At 40.0% G+C, this 18,051-nt stretch overlaps 1 protein-coding gene across 15 annotated transcripts in view; it reads right to left on the bottom strand.

The window, feature by feature from the left end:
- The window catches only part of Tbc1d5 (TBC1 domain family member 5), a 451,848-nt gene extending 436,378 nt beyond the window's left edge, over positions 1-15,470 (bottom strand). For 11 of the 15 annotated variants that reach the window (XM_037199956.1, XM_037199955.1, XM_037199959.1 and 8 more), the window contains exon 1: positions 15,385-15,470. The gene's annotated coding sequence lies outside the window, so the exon portion shown is untranslated. The remainder of the gene's footprint in view (positions 1-15,384) is intronic. The other 4 variants (XM_037199966.1, XM_028882516.2, XM_037199965.1 and 1 more) reach the window with 3 other exon arrangements.
- Positions 15,471-18,051: the final 2,581 nt, after the last annotated feature.

Raw genomic sequence — 18,051 nt, 5'->3', positions numbered from 1 at the left:
TAAGGATCAAAATTCTCCCATCTATGATTCTGTAAAAATTCTACTAGACTGCAGGCAAAGTGCCAATAAATCACTTAATCATGAAAACCTGACAAGCTGAGTCCAATCCCTGGAACCCATGTAAAGAGGAGAGAACCAACTCTACAAAGCTGTCCTCTAACATCCACATCCTGTAACGCATGGGTACCCAACATACACACACACACACACACACACACACACACACACACACACACACACATACACACAATAGTGATTTTATAAAAGCATATGCGCATATACAGTCACAGAGACCATGACAACACAAGACCTGTACAAACACAAGCCAGACAAAATCACAGCATGGAGGAAGGGAAGGAGGCATGAACCTCCACACCTGCCTAAGAGCTATTGGCAATTGATAGCTGCTGGAAGAAGGAAAGTTGGTTTTCTTTAAAATGGTGACACTGAGTATATCAACAACACTCCAGGGGAGGTCCTATGCTCAGGATCAGTTGGTCAACACATACTGGACTCCCTGGTTTTGGTTTGGGTTTTTTTTTTTTTTAAATCTTTTTTTTTAAGAGAGACAACATAAAGTTGGGTAAGTGGGGGAGATAGGCTCTGGGGGAGTGGAATATAATAAAAAGATTTATGAAATTCTCAAAGAATAAATAAAAACATTATTATCATTAGAAAACAATAACAATGATAATAGTGGTGGTAGTGGTGGTGGTGGCCCTAGGCCAACTCTATCTTAGTAACTAATAAATAATAATAATAATAATAATAATAATAATTTATTAAATTCCTCTAAGGTTGATGTAATAGAATCTACATTTGAATATATGAAAGACAGAATGAAAAGAGATCAGAAAGACTAAATGACACCTATCTCACATATCAGAATAAATTAGAAATATACATTAAAACCAATTTGTGAAATGGATCTCATTCAAGTGTAAGATTTTGTATTTTAAAAGATATATTTACTAAACTTAAATGTCATACTGCAAATCTGTCACTCTTCAGTATCAGAAGCTACACTACAAAATTTTCTACATTAGGAAAATTTCTGCATTAGATTTCTATGTTTCTCAAACTCCCATGAAATTACTGCATCCAATCATACTTCAATAACACAGTTACTTAGCTCCTAAAAAATCACGCTCTTCCGAAACTCTGCCAAGGACACTAAATCACAATTAGTGCTTCCCATTCCTGCTTTTAAAAAGCAGGACTCTGCCTGTTTCTAGGCCTGTCACAGTGATCTTCTCTAAGAATATCAGATTAACCAAGAAGGCATGTGCAACTTGAAAACAAAACAGCATTTGCCCTGTTCTTTACTTTAAAGTCACATTATTTAATCATTCTAGATTTCCAAATAACATAAGAGAAGGGAGTAAAAATTAGGGCATAGCCTGACATTAGGAGGCACTTAAATGAAATGAGTAACTTAAGACATAAAAAGAAATCATTGAGAGTTTATGCCCACCACTCTTCCAGTGTCCGGGCTCTTATGTAACTGTTTTCTAACCTGTAATTCAGCACTCCTAACCTCACTTTTCACACCAATTTCAAACAGCTCTCAGTCAGCTTGAGACCAGAAATGATCTGGACTCATCCATGCTCTCCAATCCCATCCCGCATGCTACAATCCAGATGCTCTAGCCAAATGACCTGATTCACTTTTATATAAAGCAGTTTTATATACCTGCTTTAAATCTGTTTAGGTTTGTGTGTCTTTGCTAATGACTGCCTTGTTCCAGCAAAGTCCTTCTGCCCATCTGCCAACTTTTCAGCTATCCTTTAAAGCATGGCTCGAGTTTCCTGCCCAACTGAAGGAGGCTCACAAACTCCAAAACTGGATTACTTTTTCCTCCTTTGAATTCTGACAAAACCACATACACATCTCCTATCACATACTATTTAAAAAGAAAATAACCTCTTTTTAAAATGATCACTTCCCACAACTTTGAGTGCCACCAAACCAAGAGCCAATTTTCATTTTTATAGTTTATCTAACTATAAGTGCCAGTCAGTAAATATCTGAACTGAAAATAAGTGCTAATATTCATACCTAGTTTTAGATAATTATTTCTTCTCATTGCTTATAATTATAAAGTAAACCAGACTCGTGCCTACAACTATACCCACCCCCTCTCTATTCTAGGACTGACTACCAACAGTTCCTCTAGACTGACACCAACAGCTCCTGCTCCTCCGTGTTACTTCCCCTACACACATTAAAGTAGGGAGTCCCAACTTGTACCACCAATCCCATGTGCCTTAATGGAGAGCCCTTGCTTGCCCTGACCCTAGATAGGAGACTCACACTCCTCTCCAATTGCAGTCCACCCACCAGAATGAGCCCCTCCCCCCAATCCCAATCCAGACCCAGCCTGGTGAAACCACCAGATCCATCCCTCTATAAAGCCTCCTCAATTTCCAGGACAGCCAGGGTCCCACATCCAGTGCCCAGGCCTAGTTTGGTAAGCCTCACCCATATTACCCCAACCTCCAGACTTATACCAAGAGGCAAACACATAGCAGCACAGGCCCCTGTGTCTACTAGACTTCACACCATCTACATCATATCCAATTTTCAGGCCCAACCTGACCCACATAACCTGTGCTCTGTCCCACTCTAAGTGTCCGTATCAGACACACAACCAACAAAAATAGTTCACATGTCCAGGTCTCATTAGAAAAACATAAATACTATGAAAGAGCAAGACACTACCCACCACCACCATCACCCAAAAAATCCACAAATCCTATGTGGTGATATATTATGTAACCTAATAAATTTGCCTGAGGATCAGAGGACAGAGCCAGCCACTAGATTAGGCATAGAGGTCAGGGAGTGGTGGCACACTGGGCTACATGAGATTGATCCAGTATAGGAGAGAAACAGAGCCAAGGCAGTGGTGGCCCACACCTTTAATGCCACACCTGAGATCTCATGCCTTTGCTTGGGAAGCATACATGCCTTTAATCCCAGGAAGTAATATGGCAGGTCAGTGAAAGGTATACAAGGCATGAGGAAACAGGAATTCTCTCTTTAGGCTGCGGATTTCATAGAAGTAAGAACTTGGTTGGCTGTTCTGCTTCCCTGATCTTTCAGCTTTCACCCTGATATCTGGCTCTGGGTTTTTTATTAAAAGACCATCTAAGAGTTGAACAACAATCCTATAAAAATGTTCTCCAGTGATAATTATCTAGATGAACCCGGGACAAAGAATTTAAAAGAACATTCATAAACTTAATGAAAGAGTCTGAAGATGACACAAAGAAACAATGAAATAAAAAGAAAATGAACCTTAAGAGAATAAATGCCTGAGTAATAACCATGAAAACACAAACATAACAATGAATGACATAATGAAGACAATCCAGGATTTGAAAACCAAATTCAATAAAGAATATTGAAGAGAACTCATGATGAAATGAAAGTAGAACAACTCAACACTCCAGTTAGAAAACCCAAGTGGAAGTCTTACAAGTAGAATGGATCAAGTAAACAATAGAACATTAGAACTTGAAGACAAAGTCGAGGAATTAGACTACATATATATATATATATATATATGTATGTATATATATATATATATGAATATATTTTAAAATTAACACAGGAAAGGAACAAGCAAGAACTATAAAACACAATTAAAAAAAAAAAAGATCAAATCTCCACATTATAAGCATAGATGAGGGAGAAGAACCCAACATCAATGGCACAGACCAGATCTTCAACAAGACTATAAAAGAAAACTTCCCCAAATTACAGATACAAAAAGCTCACATTGTACACCAAATAGAAAATACCAGAAAATAAACTCCACGTAGCATATGGTAACTAAAATACTAAATATATAGAACAAAGGAAAAGTTTTCAAGTTGCAAAAGAAAATACAAGAGTCAAATATAATGGAAAACCCACTAGAATAATCACTAATTTCCCAATTTCAAACTCTGATAGTCAGAAGAGCCTGAAGTCAAGTTCTAAAAGACCATGACTGCCAACCTTGACTACCCAGCAAAACTATCTAACATAGTTGAAGAAGAAAGAAAAAGTTTCCATAATCCAAAGAGGCTCAAAGAATTCATATCCAGCAGGCCAACGTTAAAGAGAATATAATTACTAAAGATAAGTAATACTTTGGACAAAAGAGAGGAATAAGCAGAGGCAAGAGACTATATATAAAAATATATATGAAAAACACAAATATAATTACCAAAACACAAAGTACGACTGAGAACACAAAAAATAATAACAAAATGATGATAATCAATACACTTTTCCATAACTAAATATTAATGGCATCAGTCATCCAATCAAAAGACATAAGCTGGCTGGATGAACTGAGAAACAAAATCCATCTATCTGTTCTCTACAAGAAACTCAGCTTTAAAGTTAGTAACCATCTTAAAATGAAAGGATAGAAAAAGTACTCCAATCAAATGAGAACAGGAAGCAGGTAGGAACTACTATCCTACTATCAGACAAAATAAGACTTCAGCCTAAAACTAATCAGAAACAATGAAGGACGTTTTATTCTAATCAAAGGAACAACTAAACAAGAAGACATTACAATAATAAACATATATACACCAAACTCTTGTGAACCCATTTTATAAAAATCTTACTACTGCAATTAAAGACACAGATGAACATCTACCTTTAATAGTAGGTGGTTTCAATACCCCATTTTCTCCAATAGATAGGTCATCTGAACAAAAAAATAAAGAGAAACCTCAGATATACATTAAGTGGACATAACATATATCTATAGAATATTCCACCCAAACACCAAAGAATACATATTCTAATTGACAGCCCATGGAAGTTTCATTAAAATAGACCACATCCTGGGACATAAAACAAATCTTAAGAAACTTTTAAAAAACAGAAATAATTATATGCATCAAATCTGGCCATTAGGCAAATAAAACTGAACATAGCAAACAAATCTCTAGTAAGTACAAAAATTCATTGAGATTAAACAATCAATGAATAATGAATGGGACAAAGAAGAAATTAAGAAAGAAAAGAAAAAGTATTGGAATGAAGTGAAAATTAAAACACAGCAAAACCCAACCTCTGAGCCACATTAAAAGCAGCTGTACAGCCGGGCGGTGGTGGCGCACGCCTTTAATCCCAGCACTCGGGAGGCAGAGCCAGGAGGATCTCTGTGAGTTCAAGGCCAGCCTGGACTACCAAGTGAGTTCCAGGATAAGGTGCAAAGCTACACACAGAAACCCTGTCTCGAAAAACCAAAAAAAAAAAAAAAAAAAAAGCAGCTGTACAAGAGAAATTTATATCTTTAAGTGGCTACAATTAAAAAATAATACTAACACAAATAATTGGCTAAATGATGCAACCCATAAATTTGGAAAAACCAAACCCCAATCATGCAGATGGCAAGTAATAATAGAAATAAGAACAGAGATTAATGAAACAGAAACAAAGAAAAAAGCAAGAATCAATAGATCTAAAAACAGGTTCATTGAGAAGATAAACAATATTAACAGACCCCTTCACCCAATTAACCAAAGAGGACACAAAGTAACAGAACCAAAAATTCATAGGGAAACATTAAAGCATATGCCAAAGAAATTTAGAATATTCTAAGAGAATACTTTTTTAAAAAAATGCATATACACTATTTAAAAAGTAATAGAAAAATAGGAAGCCTTCTGGCAAAAAAAAAAAAACTGAGGCTTAGATAGATTCAAAACAGAATTCTACCAGATTTTCAAGGAAAAATCTACAGTCAAACAGAAGGAGCACTTTGAAGGTAATGAAGCCAGTAGACACTATAACAAAAGAAGTCAAACTCTTATTTGCAGATGATATGGTGTTATATATAAGACATGCCTAGAAATGCTTAACAACTTCAGCAGAGCTGCAGGATTCAAAAATCAACTTACAGAAGTCCAGAGACCTTTCTATACACCAATAATAAACATGATGAGAAAGACACACATTCCTATTTACAGTAGCCTCGAAGAAAAGAAAATATCTAGGAATAAATCTAGCCAAAGTGAAAGAACTCTACAATTGAAACTTCAAATCTCTAAAAAACAAAAATTGATCAAGACACTACAAAACACAACATACTCACTGATAAAGATTAATATTGTGGAAAGTACCATTCTACCAAAAGACATTTACAAATTCAATGCAATCAAAATCAAAATCCCTATCTCATTCTTACAGAAATAGAAAAAGCCTAAAATACATATGAAATCAGAAAAGACCCCAGGTAGCCAAAGCAATCCTGAGCAAAATGAACATTGCCTTTCCAGATTTGAAGATGTATTACAGAGCCATAGTAATAAAAGTATTATAGTTAACTAGCACAAAAACAGACCAATAGAACAAAATAGAAGATCTAAACCTGGCTACACATAACTACAGTCACCTAATAGCTGACAAAAATTCCAAAAACAATGGAGAAAAGACAGCATCTTCAACAAGCACTTGGAAAATCAGATATGCATATGTAGAAGGATGAAATTAGACCCATACCTATCACCTTGCACTAAAACTAACTCTAAATGGATTAAAGACCTAAATGTAAAGCCTGAAACACTAACTGCTAGAAGAAAACATAGACAGCACACTCTACATGTGTAGGGAAGAAATCCGCTGATGGTGTGTTGCTCAGCACAACTCTTGTACTAAGGCTCAAGGAACATTTCAGAAAAGGAGGCAGAAATGCTGCAGAGCCAGAAGACCAGGAAATTTGATGAGAAATAACAGGAAAGCTTCACCTATGACACCTCAACAATATGGCTGCCTAAACAAGACATGAACAAGCACACCACCAGTAAATACATTGTTGTTGGTGGTTTTTTAATACTCTTTGGGTTTTTTTTTGGGGGGGGGGGGTTGGGGGGAGGTCCCACCACCCAGTTCCCAAATAAATTCACACATGGAGGCTTATTATTATTACTTATAAATGTCCCGTCTTAGCTTGTTTTAGTTTCTAGCCAGTTTTACTTAATTTATCCCATCTACCTTTTGCCTCTAGGCTTTTCCAGTTCTCTTACTTCCATAAATCTTACTCTTACTCCATGCCTTGCTGGGTGGCTGGCCCCTGACGTCCTCCCCTTCTCTGGCTCCTTCTCGATCTCCCTTTCCAGATTTCTCCCTCTATATATTCTCTCTGCCTGCCAGCCCCACCTATCCTTTCTCCTGCCTTGTTATTGGCCAGTTCTTTATTAGACCATCTGGTGTTTTAGACAGGCACAGTAGCACAACTTCACAGAGTTAAACAAATGCAACATAAACAAAAGTCACACACCTTAAAATATTCTACTACATACATTATCATGGAAGGGGGAAATCTCACAGAGCCCCAACCCTAAACAAAGAACAAGAAGCAACTAAGGAACATTGAGAGTAGGAGAAACAATCTTCACCAGGAGTGTGGACCCCAATTCTTTATCCAATATCAATCAAAATCATACATACAAGTAACACTAGAGGGTGAGCAAGCTGTACGTGTGTGTGTATGTTTTTTTTTTTTGTGTGTGTGTGTGTATGTATAAAATAGTAACAGTTAAGAAAAAGAGGCCATGAACTTGAAGGGGGGGAGCAAGAGGGAGGGAAGGGGAAGGCTATGAGCAAGGTTGAAAGGAAGAAAGGAAGGGGGAAGAAGGATGTAATTATATTTCAATTTCAAAATCCATAAAAAGTATGTGCACCCTAAATTCTTGTTAGCAATTAGTGTTACATGTACATATAGATATACTGATGAAAATTTACACCATCAACAAAATTGCTGAGCTTTCAAACCTCCGAAGACTTGCCTTGTGCTGCTCAGTATCATAGGCAATTGCTTTTCTCTAGCACCTCTGACCATGGGCAAAGATGTGGCCAATGAAGAGGCAACACTAAAAGGTAACTAGAAGCCATTACTTCTCCTCATCTTTCCCAGTTTCCTGTGGCATCCCTGACTGGCACTGTCTCTTCCATAACTCCAGTTCCATTCAGACTATTCAGCCCTCTGATGCACTAACTTCTGCCATACAACTCCACTATGATGGTTAGTTTTAAAAGTCAACTTGCCACAGCCTAGAGTCACCAAGGAAGATAAAATGAAGACTTCTCTAGATCAAGTGGACCTGTGGGCAATCCTATGGGGTTTGGTCTTGTTAACAGATATAGGAAGACCCAGCCCACTGTGGGAGGTACATGCCATCCACTGGACCCTGAGTAAAGAAATGTAGCTGAGTATCAACATAAGAGAGCAGGCATAATAAATGCATTCAATGCTCTCTGCTCTTGAATATGGGTGTGATGGAACTACTACTTGACTTCCTGGGCAAATGTAAGCCAAATAAAGCCGACATTTTCTCACAGCAGCAGAAATGAAACTACAACACCCAACGTGTTTTGTTTCCTTGCAGAGCCATGGTGTCTGTACTTGGATAATACTACCCGTTCTCATCTCCACTCCAGACCTGGAGGGAGTGTGGACACTTCTTTCTATGGCAAATATCTCAGCTGCTCATAGACCCCTGTTTGGTTACTGACCAATTCCATTACCAGTGAAATTAGTCCTTGGATTAAGTTTCCTTTGTTGAATAATCTCCTAAAGTTACTATTTTCTAGAAAAAAATAAACTCTCAGCTGGGCATGGTGCCCTGAGCTGTAATCTCAGCACTGGGAAGGTTGAGACGGGAGGAGTGCCCCAAGTGTGAAGCCAGCCTGGGTCACACAGAGAGTACCAGGCAAATGGAAGCTACAGAGCAAAATCCTGTCTCTGTAGACAAACCAACAAACAGGAAGAATGTATTGATATATTTCAGCATAGTAAAGTATTAAAAACTTTCAAGTGAAGACAGCTTATTATACAAAAACATTATTCTGAACACAGATACAGAGAAAATCAGCCCTTTAAATTCTTGAAAGTAAAAATAAAGAATCTAACATTTTATTCATAGCAAAGTATTTCTTACTAGGATGAAGTCTTTACTCAGCTGCAATATTTGCCTGAATTAAATCAATCACATACAATAAAAATGTCACTTTTTTGAGACTTAGTTAGTAGAGGGGAAAATTGGAAAGATTATGGGATTTGGAGTCACTGCAGGCCAAGACATCTGTTCAGAGGGAAAAAATGTTAAGGACCTCCTGTCACTGACTTATCATTCAAATCCATAAAACTCAGGACTTTTTTTAAACTCAGAACTTTTAAAAGATAAATTGAACTAGATGATTCAGTTAAAGCTATATGTTTATCCAAACATACTTCAACACATTTGCTTAAGATTATAAAATAGCAAAGTAAAAAAGAATCACCTTAAACATATGGAATACAAGCATAATCTGTAAGTAGTTCAATGCTAACAACAGATTACCACATAAAAGATTTCTCCGTTCTTTTTTCAGTAATTATTACAAAAAGTCCTAGTAGAACAAGATTGATAAAATAATTCACTCTCCACATTTAATCCCAGCACTTGGGAGGCAGAGGAAGGCTAATTTCTAAGGACAGCCAGAGCTACACAGAGAAACCCTGTCTCAAAAAACAAAGAAACAAAAAAAGCCCATTCTCAGTGCACATCTCATTTAAAACTTTATGAGATAATTTTATGGAAAGGTTACACATATTTTCCAAGTTATCTCACTGCCAAACAACAGAAGCAGAATTTCAATTCAGTAGTGTCTGGGTCTAGATTGTAATCCTATTAACAATCCTTCCTTCTTTTCTCTAGAATAAGGTGGCCTGTGGCAATACCAAAGTAAAAATAAAGTAAAACTTTTTTTTTTACAAAAACAACTTGATTCCTAGTTAATCTTACATAAATCTTTAATAGCAAGCTTTCAAATAATTAACAAAAATAAAATTTTTAGTTTAAATCACAGCTTTAATGAGTCTATGCTCAGGTTCTATAAGTAAAGAGACTCTAAGGAACTATCACATAAAGTTCCTAATGACTCCCAATTAATATATACTTCTTACTGATCAAGACTCAAAAATGAGATCAACATCTCCAAGCCATCATCCTACCTACTTCTCTTGTGGGTTATTCACCATATGCTCACAGACTAGCCTTGCTGGCTCTTCCTACTCAACCATTCTAACTAGTTGGCCAGTAGTATATGAAAACAGGGTGAAATACTAAGTAACTGTCTAAAATCCTTGTCAAAACTTTGACATCTGCTCTCTAGTAGCTACATGGGCACCAATATTTGACATACCATTCCTTTTCAAACTGTACATAACACATTTTACATTTTCTAATTTTTTAGAAAATTAGAATAGCAGCCCACTAAGCTGATCATATAATCATTAGCCTATAATTAGAAGAAGGTTGCTCTAGTTCTAACCCTACTAAGGAAATGCTGATGCAATGAGTGCTTTACCTTCTTCCTCTCCACAGAGGAGATAAAAGACAAGGAGGGAAAGAAAGGAAAAACTCTTCTCTAGCATATCAGAAGAGTTAGTTCATCAGCCCTCCCAACACAAAAGATCTATAACTAATCACTTTAACCATTTTAATTGTAGGCAACTCAGTACATTCATAACATCTGACCAATTTCACCACCATTTTCAGACTTTCATCTCAAACAAACTGCAACAACCAAATATTTGCCAATGTCTATTTTAGGCAACTCTTTACTGATATTTATAAGGCTATTCTAAACTCATATACAAACAAAGTGAAAACAGAATAACAGACTCATACAGCTACATGATCAAGGCTCAACTAATGATGAAATTCTGCAATGTCTAATCACAAAACCTCCTGTTATTTCACCCATACAGACTTAAACATGAAAACTACAGATTCTTTCCATCTAATCACAAAGGTGTTAATTAAAATAGTATTTACAATAATTTCCTGACATCTGCAGATGCTAACTTTTATTTATTTATTTTTTGTTTGTTCATTTATTTTAAGACAGCGCTTCACTATGTAGCCAAGGTTGGCCTGGAACTCATTCTGTAGACCAGGCTGGCCTCTATCACATAGAGACTACTTTGTCTCTACTTCCCAAGTGCTGTGGTTAAAGGTGACCACAATCAAGCCTGGCAAGGTGCTGCAATTTTAGAAATATAATCAATTTAACTATGGAAAAGATGTGCTGTCATGAAGTTATTCAGTGATTAAATACTGCAGTGACTTCTAAATAATTTCTTGAATAAACTCATTTTATAATGGTTTATTAGCCAGTACAAAAGAACTACAATGTTTCAAATGAAAATTTTACACAGATTTCTCCTGTTTCACCAGTATTGTAAAGCCATTGAGCAGAAACTATTGTTTTTCCACTAGAGCTCTAGTATATTAGTATGAAAAAAATAGGATGCTTTCTTAGCAGAACACTATAAAAATAATCTAGGAATACTTATGAGTATCATTATTCTACATAACAAGTCATGACTAATTAGAAAGGTCTATTTCTGAAGTATAATTTTAATAGATTTGTTTGACCTAAATATGTCAGAATTACAGAATGTGAAGATATAACTTCACACACACACACACCAAAAAAGAATAATATTGGCTTTACAAAAGAATTAAACTAAAACAATGAAGAGATACATGAAAAATCCTACAAGCAATAACTTCTCAAGTTTCAGTCCACACAGCATATAACATATTATCATTCCAGTGGTCTATCCATATTGAAAGAACTACTCTAGATAGACACAAAAGCACCACTATTCAGACTGATACAGAGGATGACACAAAAAGAGAATTGAGGGTAGGGAATATATTAATTTGTAATAAAACATATACTATTCAACTTAAAATATTATCCTCTATCCACCGTTAGCCTTCCTACTTTTTCAGTATTCAAGTATCTTTTTTTTCTTTTGTGTGTGTTTTCAAGTATCTTAATGATCAATGGTTTGTGGTGATATTTTATTTGTGATGAAATGTGGTGATATTTTATTTGTGCTTTAATAAGTAAAGCTTGTCTGGAGATCAGAGGAAAAGGCCAGTCATTATAAGTAAACACAAAAGTCAGGCAACTGTAGCACACACCTTTAATCCTATCACTTGGAAGGCAGGGATCTGTCTGGATCTCTGTGAGCTCAAGGCCATACTGGGAACAGAACCAGGCATGGTGGCACATGTTTAAATTCCAACACTAGTTAACCATGGAGGTCTGGAAGTCTGTAGACAGAAAGTGACAGAGCTGGGCAGGAAAAGGAAGTGATGTGGTTGGACAGAGAGAGCAAATCAGATGGCAGAACAGCAAGGCATATAGGTGTGGGTAGATAGGAAGTAGCTCGCATTTGGAAGCTGCAGAGTTGGTGAGGTGACGTTAGCTGTGGCTTTCCCTATTTCCCTGATATCTCAGGTTTTCACCCCTGTATCTGACTCCATTTTTTTTTATTTAATAAGACCATTTAGAAATTCTGCTACAATGGTTAGTTTTTATTGCCCTTAACAACCAAATGGAAAGTCAGTAATTTGATTAAATTCTAAATCTAAATATTAAGAAAACAAATATAAAGTGACAAATAGAAAGAAATTTAATCAATATCCCAAAGCTAAATATTGGGATAAAAGTATAGGGGGAAAAGCCTAATGTATGAAGTATTTATGAGGGGTAAAGGGAGAGCAGACATAGGTAAAACATGAAGGGCTGAAAAATTTCCCAAGTCAAAGCAAAGATGACACATTTTACATTTAGCAGTGACAGAAGAAACTTAGGAGATTGGGACAGCAAATATATACAAACAAGTGCAAGCAAAATACAACTTTACAAGTACATCTTACTCATCTTACTCAGAAAGGAGCATAAGCATTGAGACTTTTCAATTTTGCATTGAGGCTTTTCATTTTAGATGAAAACAGAGGAAATAAAAAGTGACAATTTTTACTTTTAAAATGAAAAAACATCTCCTAATCAGAAATACAAATATAACTCATCAATTTACTTTCTAAATAATAATAATAATAATAAGGCAGTTCTACAAGTTAATTAAGATTTACAAGGATTCCAAAGTTAGCCAGTGAGAAACCCAGCTTAGTATTAGCTATGTAAATTAGGAATGTGATTTACCCTTCCAGTTTCTATTTCCTTAGAAGTTGTGAAGATAAAGTGAATTAAGATATGTAATGTGTTTAGAATATAAAGAAACAAGGTAAAGTAATAACTAAAATTAAGACTATAAAAGTTATGAGACTGGAAGTAGTTGCTATTAGATTTTCATAAAGTTCTTTAAAACTTAACTACTTAGCCGGGCGGTGGTGGCGCACGCCTTTAATCCCAGCACTCAGGAGGCAGAGGCAAGTGGATCTCTGTGAGTTCGAGGCCAGCCTGGGCTACCAAGTGAGTTCCAGGAAAGGCACAAAGCTACACAGAGAAACCCTGTCTCGAAAAAACCAAAAAAAAAAATTTAACTACTTAACTTGTACAAGGGCTCTACATTCAATTCCTTGTACCATAAAAATAATAGTACAACCATTTTTATGTATGTAAAGCATAAGAAGCTATATGGAACAATTTAAACTCTTTCATTTACATTACAAAAGTTACATGAAGAAAAGAAAAGCTGAATCCAGTTAGGCCACCCTTTGTGTGGCTCTCAACCATTTAAAAAACATGCTTCAAATCTCAAGAACACACTACCCAATTGAGGTAACACTTGATATCAGACACAGTGCTTTTTGCCAATAAAGAAACTTTCACCCAGCATTACATTTGGACTCAAGATTCCTAGCCTATGCCTTACTAAAACTCAACGAATTGGTGAGCAAATTTTTCAAGAAGTACACCAACTATTATAACAAAAGACAAAAGACCCAAAACAAAAATGTGATGTAGGCACCACACAACATACAGATCATGGGATTTGGACTTGATTTCCTTCCCCTGAAATCCAGAGCTGGCTCACTGAGCCCACTAGCAAGCTTCTTTACTTCACCCTGCCACTGACCCTTCCTCTACCAGGCCATCTCTACAAAAGGCGTTATCTACATCTCTGGTATAGAACAGGATCTTTCTTGTCCAGCACATGAGAAATGAATACCAAGTTGTATCAATATCACATCTACTAAGTTAGCATCACATTTTAACAAGAGCCCAAGTGAGTCAGGTTTGACCAACACTCTCAATGCTGCGTTCCTTTACATTCAAATTAGTAGATATGGTTATGGACTCAAGACCTGGAATCGGACAACACCAAAGACAAATAACATAAAAATGAATTTCCTTGCCACTGTAGTCAAAGTTTCTTTTTCTACGGTGCCTACACGTGATGTACCCTGTGCCACAGCACAACACTAATAACAGTTGGTTTTATGCACTGTATTCTGATGTACGTTGCAAATGCGCTAACCGATCTGCACAATGCAGCCCCATCAGTTTAACATGTAACCTGTATGTTAAAGTTTCCAGATTCAGTTCAATTCACAGATGAGAAATGCAGAAAGTGATGGGGGTAGGGAGTGTATAAAAAAATGTACACTAAACTGCTAACATTCCCGAAGGCTGAATTAGTTAATAACTTAAAACATTGAAACTCAAACTATCCATAGGTAGTACTGTCGCTTTTGCACAGAATGTTTTGGAAGATTAGTACATTTCCAGGAAAAGAAAAACGAGGGGGAAGGGCAACTTTCACCACAGTTTTTCCTGACAGGCCTCGAACTTTCGCGCTGGTGTGAATAACTTAAGGAGCGCGACAACTAATGAAGGCAGAAGGGTTTCTCTTCAGAGGCTGTTCATCCCTGGGCTCGAGCACCTTGACTTCCGGCCCGTGAAGGAAACGTGCTGCCCAGGGCTGAAATCAACAGGGGACCCGACCAAGGAGGAAGTCGGGTTGGCCGAGGCACCCGGCTCTGCCCGGTGGCTCCGTGGCCTCAACCCGGGCCTCCAGCGGAGCCGGGCGAGCGGACTGAGGGGCCGCCCCGCTCGCCCGCCCGCCCGCCGGCCGCCGCGGAGAGGCCCCCGCCCGCCTCCTCCCCAGCCCGCGCGGGTGCTCGGGCGAGCGCGGCCGCCTCGGGCCTTCCCGGGCGGCGGGCCGGGCCCAGCGAGGCGGAGGGGAGGCCGGGGAGGGAGCGGCGGCGGCGTGTGCGGCGGGGAGGGGAGGGCGGCGGGAGGGGAGGCGCTTTTTCACCGTCGGCACCGTCCTGTGTTTACCTGTGCGCAGCGGGGCTCCCCAGCTCCCAGCCCCTGATCCTCCTCCCTCCTCTCTCTGTCTCTCTCTCTCTCTCTGTCTCTCTCTCTCTCCTCTCTCTCCCCCTCAGTCTGCCGGGCTCCCGTGGAACCTGCCACCCGACCGGCGAGAGACGGCGGGAGGTGGCGGCGGTGGTGACCAGCGGGCACGTGACCACGCTCCCGCCGTAACGGCGCCCGCCCCCCGCCGCGCGCCCGCCCGCCTGCCCGCCCGGCGCTCCACCCCGGCGCTCCACCTCAGTGACCTCGCGTGTCCGGGGGCCGCTGCGCAGGCGCGGCCGGGCTCGGCGCGGGCCAGGGGTCTGTCTGACCGGGTGGGCACCGGGCGAGGAGGGAAGGGCGGACGTCCGGGGCCCCAGGCGCGGCCCGGGCCGCGGCGGTGCGCATGCGCGCGGGGCCCGGGCCGCCGGCGTCTGCAGAGGGCCCTGCTGGAGCCCGGGAGCCGGCCCCGGGCCGCGACCTCGGGTCCCCAGAGCGGGGCTGGCGAGGACAGAAGTCGGCCCCGGGAACGCCCCAGGCCCCTGGCGCTCCTGCCCGGGGACTCCCAGGTCCCTGTCACCTGTCAGTGCCTCTGGTCCAGGGCTGTGGAGTGGCTGGCTGCTCCGGCCACTCACCCCGCCCAGGGACTCCTGGCACTTTGAGAAGACCTTCGTGCGAAGCCGGAGGGAGAGGTTATGTTTCTAGCCAGCCCACGCCGGTAAAACCACACCTTGAGTCTAGTCTCCCTAGCAGTCTGATGACTGACAGTTTGGGCAGATGACCACCCCCTGGTCTTGTCGCCCTGTGTCCCCTCATGATAGAGTTACCTTTAACCTCCAGCACTGGAGTACTGCTGTTTGCTTCTCCAACAGGAATGCATTTGAGTGATAATGGTAATTACAGTGACAAATACCTCAGATAGTTGTTGTTTTTTTTTAATGCATCTCTTATTAGTCTGTCTTTACAAAAAAAAAAAAGCTAAAAAGGAAATTGGTTGTTAGGTTCAGAATAAGGAAACGGAGGCAGAGAAAGGTCTCAGAAGTTAGCTACTACCTTCCAAGGAAGGTATACCACACATCATACAGGGATTCCCTTTTTTTTCTGATGCCCTTGTTGTAGCAGAAGCTGAACACGTTGAATGGGCTAAGTTAGTGCTTCTGGCTAGATGTAATCACTGCTGATAAATAAAATGTGAAAAATCCCCTCACTGAAAGTTCTGGCTACATTCATAATGACATTAGACTACTGGATTCTGAGAGGGTAGAAAAACAGGACTAGCAACAGAATCCTAAGAAACATGAGGTTGCATCGTACAAAGAAACAGGACGAAGCTGTTATGTACATACTGAGCTTTTCCCAGCTAGCAGTCAGCCATATGATGGCTTTCTACAGAGTATAATTGACTTTCTTCCCCAGTCCCCACATGTCCATCCTGGTGTTCATGGAATTGTGGGGGTCTCTGTATGGTCACCAGATGATACAGGGGACATCTGTATCCCCTCTTGAGGTTCTTAGTCTCGTTAATAGAATAAGAAAGGATGGAAACAAAGCCCATGGGCAATTTTATTAGAGTTTAAAAGAAAAACTCCAAAGAAGACAAGCTGTAGAGCTCAGCTGCTTCTCCGGGGAGGGAGATGGAGGAGCTAAGGGAGGCAGCCACACTCTCTGCGGTGGTTTGAATAAGAATGGCCCCCATAGGCTCGTATACTTGAATGGTCATGGGGAGTGGAACTGATTGGATTAGGATTAGGAGGTGTGGCCTTGTTGAAGGGAATGTGTTACTGAGGGTGGGCTTTGAGGTTTCAAAAGCTCAATCTCTCCAATCAACCTCCCTCCCTCCCTCCGTCCCTCCCTCCCTCCCTCCCTCTCTCCTCCCCCCAACACCCTTCTCTCCTCCTTAGCTCTCAACTACTTCCCCAGCACCATGTCTGCTAGGCCTGCTTGTACATTCATGCTCCTCGCCACGATAATAATGGACTAAACGGACACTGTACGCAAGCCATCAATTAAATGCTTTCTTTTATAAGAATCGCCCTGGCCGCGGTGTCTCCCACAGCAGAACAGTGACTGAGACACCATTGAAGCTGGCACAGAGGGCAGACGCATGGCCAGCGAGCAGCTGCGTAGTGAGAAGGGGGCTTTACAGAAACAAAGCCCAGGGTGTTGAGGGAAGCATGCTTAGGAAGAGATAGAAAGAAGAAACGGAAAAGTAGCACTTTTCTGAAAAGCAGGCTGACTGACTAGCTCCACAGCTGCAGCCCTGCACAGGGGATGAGGATTCTAGAGGGAAAGGGGATCTCATTGAAGAACTAGGTACCCCATCTGTCTCTAATTTAACTTAAGGTGAGCCCAGCTTTCTAGGGTAGCCCCTTACCCAAGTGAAGAGTCCAACCGGAACATTAGGTCTCCAGGCCTAAAAGTGCTTTGTCTTGATGGGGAGTTTTTCACTCTAACACTGCAATAGGCACCCAGCTCACCTCCTAAAATACGAGACAAAAAAGCAAGACATGAGAAATAGCCAGTCACCCTCCACGACCTGTGTCCTGGTTGTTCCGAGACTGGCAGGCCCATTTGACCTCACAAAATGCAACTCCATTATCCTTTAGATCACAACAGTAATTAGAGAGCCAGCTTCTCTCTGGCTTGTTCTTTATTCCCTCAGAAATAGTCTAGCTGTAAGATCCCAGTCTGCAGAGCACCACAACAAGGCAAAGAATAGCCCCTTTGGTTCAGGCTTGGGTGCTTTAAAGAAAAAAAAAGCAACCTTAGAAAAACAAACTAAACTGATAAATAATAATTCCATAAAATATGAACATGGTATAAAATTTACTTGGAGTTATGCGACTTGTAATACAATTCATGTGCTTAAGATGGGAGAGCTACACTTTAAACCAACATCTCAGCGTTGGTGGAAGCAGTATCTATAGGAACAA

Source organism: Peromyscus leucopus, chromosome 16_21 (assembly GCF_004664715.2).
Source record: "Peromyscus leucopus breed LL Stock chromosome 16_21, UCI_PerLeu_2.1, whole genome shotgun sequence".
Taxonomy (NCBI): domain Eukaryota; kingdom Metazoa; phylum Chordata; class Mammalia; order Rodentia; family Cricetidae; genus Peromyscus; species Peromyscus leucopus.
The sequence above is the reverse complement of the archived record's forward strand: the minus strand, read 5'-3'. Positions and strand labels throughout refer to the sequence as shown.